We start from the raw sequence: 14,005 nt of genomic DNA, 5'->3' as shown, positions 1-14,005 counted from the left end.
CATAAAACCAGATACACTAAATCTAATAGAAGAAAAAGTGAATAATTGCCTTGAACACATTAGCACAGCCGACAACGTGCCAATAGCTCAGGCACTAAGATCAAAAATTAATAAATGGGACCTCATGAAATTGAGGTTTCTGTAGGGCAAAAGAGACCATCAATACAATAAAACAACAGCCTACAGAATGGGAAATTATCTTTACTGACCCTACACCAGACAGAGGACAAACAGCAAAAATATATGAAGAACTGGAAAAATCAGACACCATCAAACTGAAGACCACAATTAAAATTTGATGTATAGAACCAAATAGAAAATTTCCTAATGGCTTAAAACCACTTAAAGAAATGTTCAATGTCCTTAGTCATCAGACAAATGAAAATCAAAATGATTCTGAGATTCCATCTTACCCCGTCAGAGTGGCTAAGATCACAAACTTAAGTAGGACATGTTGGCAAAGATGTGGAGCAAAAGGAACACTTCTCCATTGCTTGTGGAGTGAAAACTTTCACAATCATTTTGGAAATCAATTTGGCAGTTTCTCAGATTATTGGGAATAGTCCTACCTCAGGATCCAGCTATATTAGTCCTGGGCATACACCCAAAAGATTCCCCACTACACCACAGGGACACTTTCTCAAATACGTTCATAGCAGCTTTATTCATAACTCAGAAATTGGAAACACACTGATTCTAATAAAAGAGAAAGTAGAAAATACCCTTGAATGCATTGGCACAGGAGAAAATTTCCAGGACAGAACATCAATAGCTCAGCCTCCAAGATCAAAATGATAAATGGGACCTTGTGAAATTGAAAAGATTCTGTAAGGCAAATGACACTGTCAATAGGACAAAAAGGCAGCCTACAGATTGGGAAAAGATCTCGACTAACCCTACATCCAACAGAGGGCTAATATTCAAAAGCTATAAGGAACTTAAGAAGATAGACTCCAAAAAAAGACTTTTAAAAAAGTAACCCATTTAAAATACAGGGTACAGAGCTAAACAGAGAATTCCCAATAAAGGAATCTTGAGGACACTTAAAGAAATGTTCAAAATCCTGGGGTTGGGGATTTAGCTCAGTGGTAGAGCTTGCTTAGCAAGCCGAGGCCCTGTTCGGTCCCCAGCTCCGAAAAAAAAAGAAAAAAAAAAAAAAAAAGAAAAGAAGAAATGTTCAAAATCCTTAGTTATCAGGGAAATGCAAATTGAAAGGACCCTGAGATTCCACTTTACCCCAATCAGAATGGCTAAGATAAAAAACTCTGTTCTCTCTCTCTCTCTCTCTCTCTCTCTCTCTCTCTCTCTCTCTCTCTCTCTCTCTCTCTCCCTCCCTCCCTTCCTCCCTCCCTCCCCCCCTCTCTCTCTGTGTGTGTGTGTGTGTGTTAAATCCATTTTGTTCATAACCTCTATTAGTTTCATTGTACCTCGGTTTAGTTTCTGTTTCAATGACCTGTCTATTGGTTAAGAGTTGGGTGTTGGGGTTGGGAATTTAGCTCAGTGGTAGAGCGCTTGCCTAGAAAACGCAAGGCGCTGGGTTCGGTCCCCAGCTCCGAAAAAAAAAAAAATCTAAAAAAAAAAAAGAATTGGGTGTTGAAGTCTCCTACTATTATTTGGTGGTGTTCAATGTGTGTTTTGAGCTTTAGTAATGTTTCTTTTATGAATGAGTGTGCCCTTGCATTTGGAGCATAGATGTTCACAATTGAGGCTCCTTGATTTTTCCTTTGCTGATTATGAAGTGTCTTTTCCCATCTTGCTTGATGACTTTTGGTTGAAAGTATATTTTATTGGATATTAGAATGGCAACTTCCGTTTGTTTCTTGGTCACAAAACAAGCCTCAACAGATGCAAGAATATTGAAATAATCCCATGCATCTTATCAGATCACGGACTAAGGCTAGACTTCAATAACAACAGAGACAACAGAAAACCCACATATCCATGGAAGCTGAACAACTCTCTACACAATGATAGCTTGGTCAAGGAAGAAATAAAGAGAAAATTAAAGGCTTCCTGGAATTCAATGAAAAGGATGATACAACATACCCAAACAGGTGGGACACAATGAAAGCAGTGCTAAGAGGAAAATTCATAGCACTAAGTGCCCTAGTAAAGAAACTGGAGAGATCTTACACTAGCAACTTAATGGCACACCTGAGAGCTCTAGAACAAAAAGAAGCACTGCCACACCTGGGGATCCATCCCACATACAGTCACTAGACCCAGACTCTATTGTGGATGCCAAGAAGTGCATGGCAACAGGAGCTTGATATAGCTGTCTCCTGAGATGCTCTGCCAGAGCCTGACAAATACAGAGGCAAATGCTAGCAGCCAACCATTGAGCTGAGAATGGGGTCCCCAATGGAGGAGTTAGAGAAAGGACTGAAGCAACTGAAGTGGTTTGCAACTCCATAGGAAGAACAACAATATCAATCAACCAGACACCCCAGAGCTCCCAGGGACTAAACCACCAACCAATGAGTACACATGGAGGGACACATGGCTCCAGCTGCATATGTAATAGAGGATGGCATTGTAAGGTATGAATGGGAGGAGAGGCCCTTAGCCCTCTGAAGGCTCAATGCCCCCAGTGTAGGATAATGCCAGGGTGGGGGGGGGAGGAAGTAGGTGGGTGAGTCGGGGAGCACCCTCATAGAAGCAGGGCGAGGGTAGAGGGGGTTTCTGGATGGAAAACCAGGAAAGGGAATAACATTTGAAATGTAAATAAAAAAAATATCCTTTTTTTTTTTTTAAAGCTTGCAACCATGGGGGGAAAAAAAGTCCAGGGCCAGATGGGTTTTAGTGCAGAATTCTACCAAACCTTCAAAGAAGACCTAATACCAACACTCCTCAAACTATTCCATAAAATAGAAACAGAAGGAACACTACCTAATTCATTCTATGAAGCCACAATTACTCTGATACCTAAACCACACAAAAATCCAACAAAGAAAGAGAACTTCAGACCAATCTCACTTGTGAATATTAATGCAAAAACTACTCAATAAAATTCTAACAAACTAAATCCAAGAACACTTTAAAACAATCATTCACCATGACCAAGTAGGTGTCATTCCAGGGATGCAAGGTTGGTTCAACATATGAAAATCCATTAATGTAATCTACTATATAAACAAACTCAAAGGAAAAAAAATCACATGATCATCTCCTTAGATTCTGAAAAAGCAATTGACAAAATATAACACCCCTTCATGTTAAAAGTATTGGGAAGATCAGGAATTCAAGGCCCATACCTACATAATATAAACAATATACACCAAACCAACAGCCAATATCAAACTAAATAAAGAGATACTTGAAGCAATACCACTAAAATCAGGGACTAGACAAGGCTGCCCATTCAATATAATATTAGAAGTGCTAGGCAGAGCAATAAGACAACAGAAGGAGATTAAGGGGATAAAAATTGGCAAAGAGGGAGTTAAGGTATCACTATTTGCAGATGATATCATAGTATACTTAAGTGACCCCAAAATTTTACCAGAGAACTTCTACAGCTGATAACTTCAGCAATGTGGTAGGGTATAAAATTAACTCAAACAAATCAGTAGCCTTCTTTTATACAAATGATGAACAAGCAGAGAAAGAAAATAGTGAAACAGCACCCTTCACAATAGTAATAAATAATATAAAATAACTCTAACCAAACAAGTGGATCTGTATGATAAGAATTTCATGTCTCTCAAGAAAGAAATTGAAGACCTCAGAAGATAGAAAGATCTCCCATGCTCATGGATTAGCAGGATTAACCTAGTAAAAATGTCCATCCTATCAAAAGCAATCTACAGATTCAATGCAATCCCCATCAAAACCCCTACACAATTCTTCACAGATATGAAAAGAGCAATTCTCAAAATCATATGGAAAGGCAAACAAAACAAAACAAAACAAAACAACAACAACAAACCAACCCAGAATAGAGAAAACAATTCTTAACAATAAAAGAACAGATGGGGGAACCTCGAACTCATTGGCACTGGAGGAAATTTCCTAAACAGAATTCCAATGGCTCAGGCTTTAAGATCAAGAATTGATAAATGGGATCTCGTGAAACTGAAAACGTCTGCAAGGCAAAGGACCGTAGTCAATAGGACAAATTGGCAACATACAGATTAGGAAAAAAATTTTCACTAATCTCACATCTAATAGAGGGCTAATATCCAAAATATATAAAGAACTCAAGAAGCTAACCTCCAAAAATCCAAACAACCCAATCAAAAAATGGGCTATAGAACTAAACAGAGAATTCATAATAGAGGAATCTTGAGTGGCCGAGAAGCACTTACTGAAATGTTCAAAGTTCTTAGTCATCAGGGAAATGCAAATGAAAATGACCTTGAGATTCTACCTTATACCAATCAGAATGGTTAAGATCAAAAACTCAGGTGACAGCACATGTTATTGGTGGGATTGCAAACTGGTACAACCACTCTGGAAATTAATCTGGAGGTTCCTCAGAAAATTGGAAATAGATCTACATGAAGACCCAGTTATACCCCTCTTGGGCATATACCCAAAGGATGCACCACCATACCACAGGGACACATGCTCCACTCAATTCCCTGTGGCCTTATCTGTGATAGTCAGAATCTGGAAACAACTCCGAATGTTCCTCAAAGACAAAATGGATACAGAAAATGTGGTCCATTTACACAATGGAGTATTCCTCAGCTATTAAGAATGAGGACATCAAGAGTTTTGCAGGCAATGGATGGAACTAGAAAATATCATCCTAAGTGAGGTAAATCAGGTCCAAAACAGCATGCATGGTGTGTACTCACTGATATGTGGATATTAGCTCAAAAGTACAGAATACCTAGGGAACAATCCACAGACCATTAAGAAGTTTAACAAAAAGGAAGGCCCAAGTGAAGATGCTTCAATCCCACTTGGGAGAAATAAGAAATCAATCATGCAAGGCAGAGGAGGAAGGGATTTGGATGAGAGAGGGGAGTGCGAGGGTAAAAAGGGAATATAATCAGGCATGGTGGCGTTGAAGACAGGAGAGAAGCCCCAAGGGCCAGCAGAATGAATGGAAATATGCAACCTCATTGGGTGGGAGCTGGTGGGGGCCCTCTAGAAAGTACCAGAGACCTGGAAGGTGAGAGACTCTCATGACTCAAAGGGAGGGACCTTGGATGAAATATCCAACAGTGGGGAGAGGGAACTTGTAGAGTCCACGTCTAGTAGAAAGACAGGGCATCAAGTGGAGGTATGGGGTTGCCATCCCATAGTCTAAAACTCTGACCCAGAACTGTTCCCGTCTAAAAGAACTGCAGGTAAAAAATCAAGAAGAGACTGAGGGAAAGGAGGTCCAGTGACATGTCCAATTGGGATCCATCTCAAGGGGAGACTTTAAAACCTGACACTGTTACTGATGCTATGCTGTGCATACAGATGGAAGCCTAGCATGGCTGTCCTCTGAGAGGCCCAACAAGCAGCTGAGAGTCAGATGCAGATACTTACACCCAACCATTGAACTAAAGTCTGGGACTCTTGTGGTTGACTTAGGGAAAAGCTGGAGGAAGCTGAGGAGGAGGGCAACCCTGTAGGAGGACCAACAATCTCAAGTGACCTGGACCCTGAGATCTCTCAGTCACTGGATCACCAACCAGGAGGCATACACCAGTTGAGATTAGGCCCCCAACACAGATACAGCAGAGGACTCCCGGGTCTGGGTTCAGTCAGAGAAGATGCACCTAACCCTCAAGAGACTGGAGGCCCCAGGGAGTAGGGAGGCCTTTGGGGAGGTATTTTCTTGAAGACAGGGGGAGGAAGCATGTGATGAGGAACTGTAGGAGAGCAGACCAGGGGCAATGCCTGGATTGTAAAAAAAAAAAAAAAGGAATAAAATAATAATGTAAGGAGGGGGAAAGCTTACATACAGCAAAGGACACAACCAGAACAGTTGCAAGACAACATTCCAAAATGGAAAAATAATGTCAGTTATAGATCAGATGGGTTTGATAGAGTGTATAAAGAACCCAAGAATATTAAATACCAAATATAATAATCTATCAATAAGTGAACAAATAATGGAACAGATCACTGCTAAAAAAAAAAAAACCCACAAATGATGAGTAAATATTTGAGAAAACTTCAATGTCAAAAAAAAAAAAACCCTCAAGTTACAGCACTTGCTGGTGAGGATGTGGAGAGAGGGAACAACTCTTCCATTGCCGGTGGAATTCCAAACTTGTAAAACCACTCTGGAAATATATCCGGTGGTTTCTCAGAAAATTTGAAATAGTCTTAAACTGAAGACCCAGCTATACCACTCCTGGGCATATACCCAAAAGATGCTCCAATATATAACAAGGACACATGCTCCACTATGTTCATAGAAGCCTTATTCATAATTGCCAGAAGCTGGAAAGAACCCAGATGTTCCTCAACCAGAGAATTGATACAAAAATTGTGGTTCATTTCCACAATGGGATATATTCAGCTATTAAAAACAAGGACATAATGAATTTTGTAGGCAAGAGATGGAACTATAAAATATCATCGTGAGTGAAGTAACCCAAAAGGACATGCATGGTATATACTCACTTAAAAGCGGATATTAGCCATAAAGTACAGAATACCCACGACATACCCCACAGACCCTAAGTAGTTAAACAAGAAGGAAGACACAAGCTAGGATACTCGAGTCTCACTTAGAAGGGGTAGTAGTCATCGAAGGCAGATGGAGGGAGGAGACTCAGTGGGATAGGGGACTGGCAGGGAAATGTGGGTTCTGGATCAGGTGTGGGGAGAACAGGAGAGAGGGCCAAATAGCCAGGGGAATGAATTGAAATATGCAGTTGCCAGAGCTGGGGGACAGGGACCTAACATAACTGTCTTCTGAGAGGCTCCGCAACCTACCCCCCGGCCAGGAGCTGACTGAAACAGATGCACAAACTCACATCCAAACAGTGGAGAGAGTGCGGGGACTCTTAAGGAAGAGTTGGGGGAAGGATTGAGGACCCCTAATGTGATAGGAACTCCACAGGAAGATCAACTGAGTCAACAACAGGACCTTTGGCAGATCTCAGAGATGGAACCGCCAACTAAAGAGCATCCACATGTTGGACCTAGGTCCCCTGCACTCATATTCAGTTTGGAGTGGGGGCTATCACTAGAGCTGTTGCCTGCCTGTGGAATATGTTCCCCAAACTATGCTGTCTGTCTGGTCCCAGTGGGAGAGGATATGCCTAGCACTGTAGAGACTTGTTGCCAGGGTTGGAGGATACTGTGGGTAAGTGGGGGGAATTCCACCCTCTCAGAAGAGAAGGGGAGGGGAGACGGTGGTAGGGACCGTGTGACAGGGCACCAGGAGGGGGACAGCAATCAAGATGTAAAGTGATTTAAAATAAAGAATACAGTCTTTAACAGCCAGGGAAATATGAGCTCACTATTGAGCTCAGCCATCTTACTACAGGAGGCCGTGAATAATTCCAACATAGCTGAAGCACAGGACAAAGACCTTAACACCGACCACATGAAAGTAATAGAGGTCTTAAAGAGGAAATGAAGAAATCTGTTAAAGAAATAGAGCAATACACAAACAAAAATGGAGAAAATAAATAAATCCCTTAGAGAAAGCCAAGAAAACACAACTTGTTGAAGGAAAGACTAAGACTGTCCAAGAAATGGAAATGGAAATAGAAGCAATAAAAAAAAGCACAAACTGGCAAGTGACCTGGACCCCTTGTAGCTCCCAGAGACAGAACCACCACCCAAGAGCATAGAGCAGCTGGTCCGAGGCCCCAGAACCTGTGTAGTAGATGGCTATCTGGTCTGGTCTCAGGGGGAGAGGATGCACCTTATCCTGTAGAGACTTGATGTGCCAAGGTGGAAGGAAACCCAGGATAGGTATCCAGCCTGGTGAAGGGGAAGGGGGACGGGGGAACGACTTTGCAAAGGGGGACCAAGAGGGAGGCAGTATTTGTGGTGTAGATAAATAAATTAATTACTAAAAAAGAAATATTCAACATCCTTAGCCACCAGCAAATCAAAACCACTTTGAGACTCCATCTGACACCTGTCAGAATGGCCAAGGTTAATAACACAAGTGGCAGCCATCTTGGTGAGGATATAGAGCAATGGGAACACTCTTCCTTTGGTGGGGGAGTACAAACTTTTACAGCCACTATGCAAATCAATATGGTGGTTCCTCAGAAAACTTGGACTTGATATAACAATATCTAACTATAAAAAAAAATGAAACTCCTTCCTACCATAAGGATGCTTGCTCAACCATGTTCACAGTAGCTTTGTTCATAGTAGCCAGAAACCGGAAGCAATAAAGGTGTCCCTAAACTGAAGAATGAACACATAAAATATAGTACATTTACACAATGGAGTATTATTCAGCTGTAAAAAATGGCATGGTGAGGTCTGCATGTGATGAATATAACTAGAAAAAATAATCCTAAGTGAGGAAACCCAGACTGCAAAAGACATTATAGTATGTATTCTCTTATAAGTGGATATTAGCTGTTAATTAAATGACAACCAAGCTACAGTCTGTAGATGCAATAAGGTTAGGTAAAGAGTTGGCCAGTGGGGAGGTATGACTCTCCCTGGAAAGGAGAAATAGGATTTATTTTATGGGTAGATTGGGGGCAAATGGGGATAGGAGCAGGAGGTATCAGTTGAAGGCTGTGGGGTAGAGGGAGAGAATATGGGATGAGGTGGCTGGAATTGGAGGGCATTTGGGGAATGGTCTGGAAACATAGTGCAGTGGAGGCTTCCTGGAATCTATGAAGGTGATGCTAATGAGGTCTCCTAGTAGCAAGGGATAAGAAGTCTCAACTGTACATCTCTGTAGCCAGGCAAGGCTTCCAGTGAAGGAAACTGAGTTGTTGGGCAAACGAGTCGCATGGAAATCCGGAAACAACCCAGAGTGATACAAAGAAAAAGGGTTGCTTTCCACAAACTGGCAGCAGGGCACCATTGGTGAGGACAGTCATTTAACATGGAGAAGTTGAGCTGATGCCTACATGGAGCTTTCACTCTTATACTAAGTCTTGTAGGTGCAGGATGGTACTCTCCAAGCTACCAGAAGTGATACATGGATACTAACGCAGCCACAAATCTTTGACTTACAATCTGTCCTGCCTGCAAAATACACAGGCAAAATATACCCAACTTTGGATCCATCTCAAGGGAGGCTCCAGGGCCTGACCTATTACTAATGCTATGTTGTGCTTTCAGAACAGAGCCTATCATGGCTGTCCCCTGATGACTGAGAAAGATGCAGATACTTACAGCAAGCATTGACCTGAGGTCGGGGACCCCTTTGGAAGAGTTAGGGAAAGGATTGAAGGAACTGAATGGGGTGGCAATGCCACAGGAAGACCAATGGTGTGAAATAACCTGGACTCCTGGAAGCTCCCAGAGACTAAGCCAATAACCAAAGAGCATACATGGGCTGGTCCGAGCCCTCCCACCCCCGGCACATATGTAACAGAAGTTTGCCTTCTCTGGCCTCAGTGGGAGAGGATGCATCTAATCCTTAGAGACTTGATGTGCCCAGGGAAAGGGGATGGCCTGAGGCATCGGGGAGACACCTTCTCAGAGGTGAAGGGGAGAGGGGAAGAACTCTGAAAGGGAGGACCAGGAGGGAGGACAACACTTGGGATGTAAATAAATAAAATAATTAATTAATTGAAAACATTAAATATGTTGTGCATTCATTTTCATTCAGTTGTAAAATTTTTAATTTCCTTCTTAATTTCTGTCTTGAGCCATTCTGCATTTAGTAGTAAGCTGTTTCGTTTCCATGAGTTTGTATACTTTCTGCTTTTTGGTTGTTACTGATATCCAGCTTTAATCCATGGTGGTTAGATAGGATATGGTGCATTATTTCAATTTTCTTGTATCTGTTGATACATGCTTCATATTCTAGCATGTGGTTGGTTTTGGTGGAAGTTCCATGAATTACTGAGTAGAAAATATATTCTTTAGTGTTTAGGTGAAACGTCCTGTTAATGGCTTATATATGCTTGTAGCAAGAGAGAAATAGTAAATATGGTCAGTTAAGGGGCATTCTGAAGATATTTTGAGTTGTTTACTTTGTGATTTTAGGAAGTGTTCCCTCAGGGTAGAATGTTTTGCCTCCCCTTTAACATCCTGTGTCTTAATGAGCTTACCTCCAAGACCAAAGGTGTAATGCTGTGAAGAGACACCATGATCAGATCAACTCTTATGAAACAAAACATTTACTGGGATTTGCTTATAGTTTCAGAAGTTTGGTCCATTCTCATCATGGTGGGGAGCATGGCAGCACACAAGTAGATATGGTGTTAATTAAAATTAGCTAATAGTTATACATCTGGATCCATGAACAGGAAGAAGAGAGAGAGATTCTGGGCTTAGTGGACTTTTGAAATATCAAAGCCTCCCTAGGGACACAGTTCCAATAAGGCCACACCCCCTAATCTATTCAAATTCTCTACTCCCAGATGACTGAGCATTCACATATATGAGCCCATGGAGGTCATTCTTATCAAACCACCAAAGAAGGTTTTAATCTGTGTTTGGGCATAGCACAATTGGTAAAACCTCAGCCCATGTGCTCAGGGTAGTCAAGCCTCAATTTCAAACACTACTCCAAGCATATATCATTTGCAGAAGCAAGTGTAGCAAATAGATAGACCAAAATACAATAATGGTCAACTAAAAACAATGAGTGCTTCAACTCCAAGAATTCTTATGGAGTAGAGTAGCATAAATAGTATGGTGTGTATTAAGATATTAGTTATCATGGTTAAGAACAAAAGGGAACCAAGCAGAGGAAAACTAGCAAAAGAATCTGTACTTCCTTGCTTTCCCACATTCTCCTTTCTTCATTGTCCCTGAAATGAGTGTTGTGCCACCATTATCCACTTCACAGGATGGCTAATCTCCAATTTCCCTTGCTTATTTTATGGAGACTCTAGAAAACCCATAAATGGATGCATGCATTGCATTCTTCCTCCTTGGTTTAATTTTTTTAAGAATATATATATATATATATATATATACACACACACACACACACACACACATTGTAGCTGTCTTCATGCACACCAGAAGGGGGCATTGGATCCTATTACTGATGGTTGATGAAGCACCATGTTCTTCCATTTTCCTATTTCTTGGGTTTCTAAGTTGTGATTTGGGCACGTGTTGAGGTCAGTGTGTCTTCTGGCTTTATTTTAGGGATATTTTACTGGGCAGCCTTAATTCTAGGCCTCGACCACAACACTGAAAGAGAAGAAAACCAGCTGCTGCTCTAGCAACGTCACCAAACTACTTTAGAAGGAAAGATCCAATCTAAATCTAGTCAAACCCCCTATGTGCCCGCAACACTAGAAAAGAAGTCATTTTAAAAAGGAATAGAAGGATTGTGGGCATGGAAAAAGAAAAGGAAAGAAAACATGTTAAATAAAAGAAAAATAGTAAAAAAGAAAAACGTGAACTTGCATCATCTGGAAGAGCAGTCAGGGCCCTTTTTTGCTGAGCTGTCTCTTGAGCCCCTTCTGCTACACTTCACTGAGAAGTGGACTGAATTTAAAGGTAATGACTACATTTTTTGGAAGAGGAGATTTCAAAGGGTGTATCCTTCAGGCTGCATCGTAGTTACTGTTCACTGCACTTATTCGAGTCCACAGTAAGATAACGATACAAGGAGAGGAGGCTAAATAGATCGCTCAGGGGTTAAGAGTACCTGCTGCTCTTCAGGAGGACTGGAGTTCAGTTCCCAGCACTGGAGTTGTTTGTGTTGCTTACAACTGTGTATAACTTCAGCTCTAGGTGATCCAATGCCCCCTTCTAGCCTCCATGGGCTCATGCATTCATATGCATATTCATACATGCACGCATGCGAGCAAACAAGTCTTTTTAAAAAGAAGAAAATGGGGAGCAGAAAGGTAGGAAAAACATAAAGTTTGTTCAGGAAATGAAAGTGCCTTTAAAGTTGTGGAGAAGGAAGATGAAGACAGAGCATCTGTAACTTTTAGAGATTAGAAACATTAAAGAGAAATCTCCCTTGAATGAGAAAGGGTTTTTGTTTTGTTTTGCTTTGTTTTAGGGCAAAGTTACATGTTGTGACAATGTTAAAATATTTTTTAAGGAAAGAGCTTAAACTGAAAATGTAGCCGAAGTGTTTCTCTGCTCAAAAATAACTTTGTAGGAAAGTGGTTTTTCCAGGTTTAGCCAAAAAGGCTTACAAAGGCTAATACTGCTGTGCTAGAAGGGAGCTACACTACATTTTGCCATCCCCGCTGAACTTGGAAGCATCGTAGGCACGGTGATGCTTTTATAGGCATATGAAATAAAAGAGTTGGGTCGTCGAGTCTTGTGCTAACATTCCTGAGAGGTGCTGAGACCAGGCAATCTACTTATAAGGAGTTCCTAAAAGTCTATTTCATGAAACTTGGAAAGTAAATTGTAATGAAACCTCCAGGATTTTTGGAGATACTGGTACAATAAGACCTCTACCGAGAAAATCTGAAGGTATCCATGGAGTCATTAAAAAGATATGTTATAGGGAGCAGACCTGGAGGAGTAAGGATTCCCATGAGTATTGGAGCCCAGATGATGCCATCAGAAGTCTCAGTCAAGCCATAGGAGTTGCTGTTTCCCCTGCTAGGTTTTGCTTTTGCTTTAATCTGATTTGTCCTCGCTGTCATCAGACTCCTCCCTTTTGGAATGGCATTGTTTATTCTGGAGCCTTGTAGGTTGGAAGTAAGTAACTTGTTTTCTGATTTTATAGATATTCACGGTTAAGAGATTCTTCTGAGTTCTAGAAAAGATCTTATACTCTCAAATAGTGTTGGGATGGACTAAATACATTTGAAACTGAGTCTTCATAGTCTTGAGCTAGAATGTTATGGTCTAAAGCTATGTATTTGGGAATAAAATTGAGTGGTACAGCTGTAAAGACTAACTTTGACTGTCAACTTCTTCAAAGTTGGAATTTCCATGAGAATAGACCTCTGACTGTGTCTGGGACATTGTTCTTAGAAAGGTTTAACTGACAAAGAAGGACCCATTCTGAATAAACCGCAGACCCAGACTGAACAAAAGGAGGAATGTAGCCGAACAGCAGCATTCATCCTTTCGTGCTTTCAGGCTGTGAGTGCAGTGTGACCAGTTGTCTCATGCTTCTGCCTCCATATGTTCCCAAGCATGATGGGCTGTACCATCAAACTGTGTGCCAGAATAAGGACTTTTTATTTTTTTATTTTTTCTTTTTTTTTTTTCGGAGCTGGGGACCGAACCCAGGGCCTTGCGCTTGCTAGGCAAGTGCTCTACCACTGAGCTAAATCCCCAACAGGACTTCTTTTCTAAGCTCCTTTTGTATGGCGTTTTGTCATATCAATGAGAAAAATATCTAATAAATTCTCCCTCTTCTTGCCTTTCAATGGTCCGTGTCCTCCCAATAGCCTCCCCATTTGCTTTGGTTTTTCTTTCATTTCAGTTTTGACCTGTTCCTCATCCCTCATACTCTTTTTTCTATTTCTGTGTCATATATATTTATGCTTTTATATCTATACTAGACATAGAAGAAACATATCAGCCTTTTCTCTTTCTGAATCTGAGTTATTTTACTTAAAAAAAATAAATCTCTGGTTCACTCAATTTTCCTTCAAACAAAACACTTTCTGCATAGACTACAATCCCTGTATCCATTACTTGGTCCACGGGCACTCAGACTGGTTGGTTATCTTGGCTCTTCTGATTAGGAACCAAGAAGCATGCAAGCATCGCTGTGGCTTTCTTGTGTCCCTCAGTTACGTATCCAGGACTAGTACTCCTGGACCACATGCTAGTTTTATTTTTAGTTTTTTGAGGAATCAGCACGCTGACTCTCCTAGTGATGGCACTAGTTCAGTCTCACCAGGAGTCAGTGTATCAGTTTACCATTGTTATTATAACAAATTACTGCATGCATAGTAATTACTATTTTAAAGTTTACGACATCAGAAATCTAAAATCAAAATTTGGCAAG

The 14,005-nt window shown here is 41.0% G+C and overlaps 1 protein-coding gene across 1 annotated transcript in view; it reads right to left on the bottom strand.

Moving 5' to 3' along the window:
- Zc3h12b (zinc finger CCCH-type containing 12B) overlaps window positions 1-14,005 on the bottom strand; it is a 35,159-nt gene that overhangs the window by 19,355 nt on the left and 1,799 nt on the right.

This window comes from Rattus rattus, chromosome X (genome assembly GCF_011064425.1).
Source record: "Rattus rattus isolate New Zealand chromosome X, Rrattus_CSIRO_v1, whole genome shotgun sequence".
Lineage (NCBI taxonomy): Eukaryota > Metazoa > Chordata > Mammalia > Rodentia > Muridae > Rattus > Rattus rattus.
Note: the sequence above shows the minus strand (reverse complement) of the source record. Positions and strands in the feature narration are given on the sequence as shown.